This window comes from Epargyreus clarus, unplaced genomic scaffold, assembly GCF_041222505.1.
Source record: "Epargyreus clarus isolate Ecla_fem2 unplaced genomic scaffold, WU_Ecla_fem_2.2 ptg000036l, whole genome shotgun sequence".
NCBI lineage: Eukaryota > Metazoa > Arthropoda > Insecta > Lepidoptera > Hesperiidae > Epargyreus > Epargyreus clarus.
In genome coordinates, this window is record NW_027332241.1 from 6,078,946 (window position 1) to 6,087,933 (window position 8,988).

The 8,988-nt window shown below is 37.2% G+C and overlaps 1 non-coding gene across 1 annotated transcript; it reads left to right on the forward strand.

Annotated features, from left to right (window-relative positions):
- Positions 1-649: 649 nt before the first annotated feature.
- TRNAK-CUU (transfer RNA lysine (anticodon CUU)) lies at positions 650-722 on the forward strand. The gene has a single exon. It is a non-coding gene; the product is annotated as a tRNA-Lys (tRNA).
- The last annotated feature ends 8,266 nt before the right edge of the window (positions 723-8,988 follow it).

An 8,988-nucleotide genomic window follows, 5' to 3' on the forward strand; every position in this document is an offset into this window, starting at 1 on the left:
ATCGGCTTCAGGTAGAATCTGTTCTATATGGAGTTAAAGATGTCTATGAGGGACAGTAACAGCTTACTCTCGTTAATAATGGATAGATTGATCCATTTTTTGTTTATCAAAGACTAGCTGATCCAACAAACTTTGTACCACCGCATAATCTATTTATCAAATATATTTCATATAAAATACAGCCTATGTTACTCGTGGATAATGTAGCTTTCAATGATGAAAGAATTTTTAAAATCGGTCCAGTAGTTTTTGAGTCTATTCGTTACAACCAAACAAACAAAGTTTTTCTCTTTATAATATTAGTGTAGATAGAAAATTTATAATTTTTACTAGGAAAAAACATTATAGGTCGATCTTTGATTTGCAAAATAATGACAGATCCATTATTAATTAGCGATATATCACCAATGCCCGTTAAAACACAATCTATCTTTGTATTATTTTCCGTACCAAAAAATGTCATTTGATAATTTCTTTGTACTAGATTATCAAATTTCGATCTTTTATAAAACTCTTATCTTCGGTAAAACTCAGATAGATCGATTATTAATAACGTTATTTGTATCACTGGACACAAACTAATAACTTTAAAAAGTAAAATTGTCTACATAGTAGAAACAGTACACACAATTCGTCACGGCTTACAACAGCCCGGCTAGCTCAGTCGGTAGAGCATGAGACTCTTAATCTCAGGGTCGTGGGTTCGAGCCCCACGTTGGGCGAAATATTTTTTGTTACTTTTTAATTTATTGAATTTAATCAAAAAAATTGTATACTTTCGTTGTATATTTTTCCGAGATTTTCTTTTACAATAAAATTATGTTTATTTTATTCAATTACTTTAGCAAAAATAGTATTATATCAAGAAAATATCAAAACGAAATTATAATAAAAAAACATTTCTTATAAAAAATAATAGTACGAAATAAATATTTTTCTTTTTTAAAGGCTTATGAGCATGTAGGTTTTGTCACCATATTTTTCTTCGATGTTATAGTAAGTAATAATTAATCTATTATATACTAATATTATAAAGAGGAAAACTTTGTTTGTTTGATTGTAATGAATAGGCTCAAAAACTACTGGACCGATTTTAAAAATTCTTTCACCACTCGAAAGCTACATTATCCACGAGTAACATAGGCTATATTTTATATGAAATATATTTGATAAATAGATTTTGAGGCGGTACAAGGTTTGCCGGGTCAGCTAGTGTATAATATGCACATAACTTTAATAAAAACATACAAAACTATTTTTTTTTAATAATTCGAAAATAAACATCAAATCTCTCGAATATTTACACTTAAACCCGAGTCAAGCCGCGGCACATAGCTCGTATAACAATAAGACAATAATTACTTCCTCTATGAAGAAACACAACATTCTTAAAGAGACGTTATAGAAAAATCTACCATACTCCCATTGTCTTAGTGGTACGTCCCATAGCGGGTACAAACACCATATGGTGACCGATGGGAAATGAACACCAATGGTCACCATATGTTGCCATACGGTATGAACAACGTTATGACTTATTTTTAAAATCTTCTTATTAACTTGCCATGTTAGTTACGTCAGTATGTATGTGTCAAATCTGCTACTATATTTTTAGGGGTCCATACCCAAAGGGTAAAAACGGAACCCTATTACTAAGACCCTTTTATACAAAATGGTGGCCGCTATAACAACAAATACTAAAAATAAAATAAAGTTGAATATTAAAGGGGGTCTCCATACAACAAATCGGTATTTTCCGGCATTTTTCGATCTAACTGTCAAACCGTACTAGGAAGACGGCTGACATTTTTACAATCAGTTTCCTCCTATAACTGGTATTATAATAAATATAAATAAGAACCATAAAACATATTTTAATATAGTTATTTTATTATACGTATCATTCATCATCACGCCAACGCCATCTATTGTTGTGTCATATAACTAAGTATTGTTGAAAATAATAAAATGAATAAAATTAAGTAAAAAACAATAAACACAACAACTCGTACTTGTCGAATTATTTTAACTTTTTTTTTTTTCAATAGCTGTAGCAGACGTAAGAGTAGTAAGTGGCTACTGCTGCCTACGAACATCTGTAATGAACTCCAGATAGGATTAGATATTTCTACTTGAGGTCGGCCACACATGCGCCGCTACCCCTGAGGACTAAGCTGGAACGGCTCGGAAAAGTATATCTCCCTTACCACACCCTTCAAAACGGAACACAGCAGCGCCTAACACTGCTGTTATGAGGCAGAAATAGGTGTGGCGGTGGTGCCGCCGGAGCCGAATCACAAAGGGTTCTACCTTCAAACCTAAGTGAGTTCAACTGATGATTAGTACCTACACAAGTTAAAAACAAAATGCTTTTTTCGTACTCAAAGGGCTAAAACGGGACTGAATTATTAAGTCCGTCTGTCATAGGGCTCTTTATATCCCTTGAATCGCCGTAGATAGACAATTGACTCTTTGCATAATAAATTAAATGAAAAGGGTGAAACCGGGTTTTTCGGCGTCGTTTTGTCTATCGACCTGTCATATTTTATTTCAAATTGTGTATTTGCTGGTGGCCTTAGCAGCTTCTAAAGAAGTCTATGGGCTTGAAAACTATAATAGGTAGTAAAAGTTGAAAATTTAATGATTATACGAAACGCGGATTCGTTTCGCACTTGGCGAATTATTTTGTGAATTTTGTATTAAAAACTACAAAATAAATGTACTCCTAATAAATGCTAAGGTAAAGTTGCTATGAAGCTTACTTCCCTTCCAGTCAAAACATATTTAAAGTGGAGAAGGGGGAGCGGAAACGACTTGGCACGGCTACCATGGGGGCTATGGGGAGATTGGGGAGGAAATTTCTAGATTCGAAACTCGTAAAACTCTCGTAAATTTAAATAACAGCCCTTAAAATATCCTAATGTATTACTAAAATTGGTTTTGTAGAATAATTGAATTTATTTTGTAAATAAAATAGGTAACCCTTAAAATATTTTTACATCATTGAAGTAGCATGTGAGCATACTACCTGATGGTAAGTAACTGTATGTACATCTGTAACCAACTCCATATAGAACAGGTTCTATCTGAAGCCGATCACAATTGCCACTCCTGAGGAAAAACTCCAGTTTTTAATAATCAATCTATCGACCTATCGAAGATAGAACGACAATTTCTAGTACACAGAAATTGACAATTGTGATCTTTGACAGGTAAAACAGAGGATAGATAATTAATAATGGGTGGAAGATGATCTCATATGTAAGTCATTCACACCTTTCCACCGAAACGCAGAACTGCTTCATACTAACTGGTGTGACGGTGGTACCTCCCCAGCCGAACCATACTTATTAATAATATAGGAGTAGCAAACGATCCTACAGTCCACCTGATGGTAAGTCACTGTATGGACATCTGTAACCAACTTCACATAGAACTGGTTCTACCTGAAGCCGATCACAGTTGCCACTCCTGAGGACTAAGTCGCCTCATATGTAAGTCAGAAGGCATCCACAGCCTTTTAGCAACGCGTAATAACTGCTTACACTACAAATAGTATAATTATGTAGATAACATAGATTAGTAAAGATCACTCACTCCTAACAAGAAAATGTACCCAGTTTTGAGAACTGAAATAGTTGCGTAAAAAAGTTTAGCCACGTCTCTGTGCTAAAATGTCCCTAAAACATTTGAAATAATTATTTATTTCAATTATTCAATTAATCAAGAATTCAAAAAAAGAACTTACTAATAAGCCGTTTGTGGCTTCATTCAATTTCAAGGCGGCGAAGTATCTTTACTAATCTATGGTCGATATGTAAAAAAACTAATCTAATTAAAAAAAATCGAATGTGGTGCCACATTCACACAATTTCCGACAGACAATTAATATCCTATATTGTAGATACTATGATCACACACAAAAAGACGAATACACAAACACCCAGACCCTGAAAAGAAATCAAAATTCTTCAGATGCTTCGCCGGGAATCGAACCTCCTCTCACTACATTCTACAATACCAATGACAAGCAATACCCCATAACATTTTCCAGATAAAATTTAATAGCTCCTGTTCAGTTTATGTTCCTAGGGGAGTCTAATGGCTCCCGTGACGTCATCCGACGTCCGCCAGGCGCGACGTCTTGGCGTCCGATAGACAAAATATTTAGGGGTTGCGTCATGATTTTCGACTTTACCCCTACTAGGGGAGGGCAAGCGGGGCTACGCAGTGATAGCCTAGATGAAACTCGGGCCTTTCAATCGATGGGTCCAAGGTTCATATCCAAGGCACCTCTGATTTTTACACGCTTTATATTAGCTTCACTTGTATGCTTGTCAGTGAGTAACTCCGTTTTTCAGTAGAAAGAGATCAACATACATCCTTATCTTACCCTGCATGTATGAAAGAATGAAATAGAATACCGAAAGCTTTTTAGTTGATTTTATCATAAAAGCGTGTTTCTTAGTTTTTTGAACTTTATTTATTCAAAGTTATGTGCGTTTCATAAATTAATTATCACTTACTTTGTTAAAAGAAAACATCGCGTTGAAAACACACCCATAAGAGATTTATCAAAATAAATGTCAAAGGTATGTGAAGTCTACCAATACGCACTTGGCCAGCGCGGTGGACTATGGCCTAATCCTTCTCATTCTGAGAGGAGACCCGTGCCCAGCGGTGGGACACACACAACAGCAGCGTATTGGAGGACTTCATACACTGTTCATCTCTCTTCATGCAATGTTTAAGAAAGTGATAATTAATTTCTAATATAACTTTTGAAAAATCAGAGATCCGTGCCTGGGTTTTGTTTTAAGCTCGTATGTAACCTTACTAAAGTAGTTCGCCAAACTGCTAGTCCGCTCTGAAGTTGTTGCGAGCAGGTGTAGTCATACAATTTGCTATGGCGACGCGATTCATTTCTATATTCAGGGCGGACTAGCAGTTTTACGTTTACGTTACGTTTTACTATACTAGCTATTTAATCTATAGTAACCAATGTACAGTCATTCTATCTCTCACTACACAAAGATAGTTTTATATTTATAGCCATGATCCATTTTTCAGGATGTCCCTCATTCCCCCTCTCCAGACATTCCACGAATCTCCCAAAACGATTTATAACTGTGACTCAGTATTTTCGGGAACTATCCGAGTATTACCCATTTGGGATGATATATGAGTTTACAGCCGTCTAGATAGATTGTCTGTTGTATATAAGGCTTATTTCTGCTTCTTTATTATGGAAGTAAATAAGCATGCGGTCCACCTGATGGTAAGTCTACTACCGTCCGTGGACATCTGTAATAAACCTCAGATAGGACTACATTCCTACCTGAGGTCGGCCACAGATGCGCTGCTACCTCTGAGGACTATACTGGAATGCGCCGGATAAGTAAGTCTCCCTTATCACACTTCAAACCAGAACACAGCAGCGCTTAACACTGCTGTTGTAACAGAAATAGGTGTGGCGGTGGTGCCGCCGGAGTCACACCACAGAGGGTTCTACCATCGTGATATCTATACATATAAATAAATTTGGAGTGTGTGTTTTTAATATTGAAATAACCGCTTCTTACTACATGCATAAGAATATACATACGGTACATACACCAAAAAAACATTTTTTACTTGTCTGTTTGTTCTGACTAATCTCTGAAATAGCTGGTCCGATTTTGACGGGACTTTTATTGTTAGGTAGCTGATGTAATAAGGAGTAACTCAGGCTACTTATATTTTAGCTAGAATGAGTTTTTAACGCGTGTAAAACCGCGGGGCATAGCTAGTCTATAATATGCCTTCTATAATCAATCTCAAATAGGATTCCCTACAGTTTTACGTAAACTACACATAAGTGGCTACCATTGAGCATTAAGACTGTACTGTTACAAGTTCCACTTCCGACAGCTCGCTAGCATATCTTATATTAACGTATTTATATTTAATCGTCTGTATTTAATACTGTGTAATAAGAATTTAGAGTGATTATTATATTTTATTTATATTGTATAATTTTGTAACCAATTACAAGTAATATTTGATTACTATGAGTTCCACTTCCGGGGCTTCGCTAGCGGTCCTGTTTATTAAAATATATTTATTTAATATTCAATTTAATTAATAATAATAATTTAGATCACCAACTTTATTTTATTTTTTTTTGTAAATGACTAACTAATAATTTGTATCCGAGATTATAAATACGGGTGTCGGCCATTTTTGTGAGGTATTAATAAACCAACCGTCGAATTAACGCATCTTTATTTCAACCTTTCGAGTGGAAGTGTGAAGGGATCACAGTACGCCTAGTATAAGTATGTCTCCTTGTTCTTTGCCACATTTTTCTAACCAGAAAACAGCAGCGCTATACTGCTGCTATAACAGAAATAGGTGTAGTGGGGTTGTACATACAAAATCACCAAAAATATTTCACTATATTGAAGGTGGTAGAACCCTTTGTGGTTCGACTCCGGCGGCACCACCGCCACACCTATTTCTACCTAATAACAGCAGTGTTAGGCGCTGCTGTGTTCCGGTTTGAAGGGTGTGGTAAGGGAGACAGACTTTTGCGAGGCGTTCCAGCTTAGTCCTCAGGGGTAGCGGCGCATCTGTGGCCGACCTCAGGTAGGAATATCTAAATCCTATCTGTGGTTGATTACAAATGTCCATGGGCGGCAGTAGCCACTTACCATCAGGTGGACTGCATGCTCGTCTGGTACTCTTATATTATAAAAAAAAAAAAAAACTTCACAGTCGAGTAAAACAGACATGTTACAATAAAATTGTTTATACGTAAAAGAGCATTACAAAAAAAAAAAATAACAAAATCTGAAAATGAGAAAATCCGAATGAAACGTACTCGCTACTGAAAATGAGACAAAAGGGAGAGAAATGAAAACACCTGCAGTGTTAGGCGATGTCACACCGATGGAGAGAAAAGAGTGAAATTAGTGGAACCCTCTTTTGTTCCACTTCGGCACCACCACCATACTTCTGTTATAACAGCAGTATTAAGCGCTGCTGTGTTCCGGTTTGTAGGGTGTGGTAAGGGAGACATACTTTTCCGAGGCGTTCCAGCTTATACCGCAGTATTGAGCGCTGCTGTGTTCCGGTTTGTAGGGTGCGGTAAGGGAGACATACTTTTTCGAGGCGTTCCAGCTTATACCGCAGTATTAAGCGCTGCTGTGTTCTGGTTTGAGGGTGTGGTAAGGGAGGCATACTTTTCCGAGGCGTTCCAGCTTATACCGCAGTATTAAGCGCTGCTGTGTTCTGGTTTGAGGGTGTGGTAAGGGAGACATACTTTTCCGAGCCGTTCCAGCTTATACCTCAGGAACACCACGCATCTGTAGCCGACGTCAGGTAAAACACTTATCGGGTTATTGACTAGGGACGACGCCCAACAGGGCAATGCGCTAAGAGGACTCCGGTTGCGTTCCTTTGGAGATCCCGGAGTCCTCTACGCAGCGCTGAGGACGGCCACCGGAGGGGTTTTAGTGCGGTAAGAGTCCCACATAACCCTGTGTCGCACCCACGGCATCGGGTACCTTTTGAAGGTTTCTCCCTCGTGAACAAAAAAAAAAGGAACGACGCCAAGATAGTAAGGTGATTATGCATCTTTCTATAAAAAAAATAATGAAACAAAATTTTAAGCTAAGTTTCAATCATAGTTAACCGCTGATGGCCGGACAGCGCCATCTATTATCCGTCTATCATGGATGACAGGTTTTAATATAAATTCAGTTGAACGTTTTATCACAAGTTTCTTTAATTTCTACGGTATGATTGCAATAATTTTGACTTTATACTATTTCTTTATATGCCGATTGAATGCACATATAAGTCATAGATTAGTAAAGATTATTCACTCCTAACAAGAAAATGTACCCAGTTTTGAGAATTGAAATAGTTGCATAAAAAAGTTTTGCCACGTCTCCGTACTAAAATGTCCCTAAAATATTTGAAATAATTATTTATTTATTATGTAAATTACGCAGTATTAGTTATTTATTCGTAAATTTTCTCTAAAAATGTTTTTATTTGTCAAGAATAAAACAAAATAACTTACTAATAAGCCGTTTGTGGCTTCATTCAATTTCAAGGCGGCGAAGTATCTTTACTGATCTATGATATAAGCGATAAAAATTAACATCGTTTATAGTTGCTCGCTGATAGTGAAGCGCCACTAAACTGGAATACTGAAAACAAAAGTTGGCACGATAATCACGCAATGCAGTGCAGATGTAAACACCTTGACCTGGTAACTTGACGCAGTGGAAACGTTCCGTGGCGCATGGGGCGTTCCGGTTTAGTTTTTGGATTTTCATTATATTTTTAGCACTGTTTGAGAACGAAATTATATTATATTTATAATTTATAATAAATAAAAATAATAAAAAAGTCTGAAAATAAAAAAAAGTATAGATAACTGAAGCTGCCATTTGTGGTTCGACTCCAGCGGCACCACCGCCACACCTATTTCTACCTCATAACAGCAGTGTTAAGCGCTGCTGTGTTATGGTTTGAAGCGTGTGGTAAGAGAAACATGCTTATCCGAGGCGTTCCAGCTAAGTCCTCAGGGGTAGCGGCGCATCTGTGACCGACCTCAAGTAGGAAACTAATCTTTTATGGAGTTGATTGCAGATGTTCATGGGCGACATTAGCCACTTGTAGTCCGCGCCAAACTGCTAGTCCGCTGAAGTTGTTGCGAGCAGGTGTAGTCATACAATTTGCTATGGCGACGCGACTCATTTCTATATTCAGAGCAGACTAGCAGTTTTACGTGGACTATACCATCAGGTGGACTGCATGTTCGTCGGCTACTCCCATATTATATAAAAAATATAGGTACATAACGAGTACTAACGAGGTACCCTGACCCAAATAGCTTGACGCACTGCGAAACGAGAGGAACCGGGCCCTCTGCCCTCATTGTGAAATATTATAATGATTGCGAACTAGGGGCCAAGAGGAAACGCTTAAAGCCCA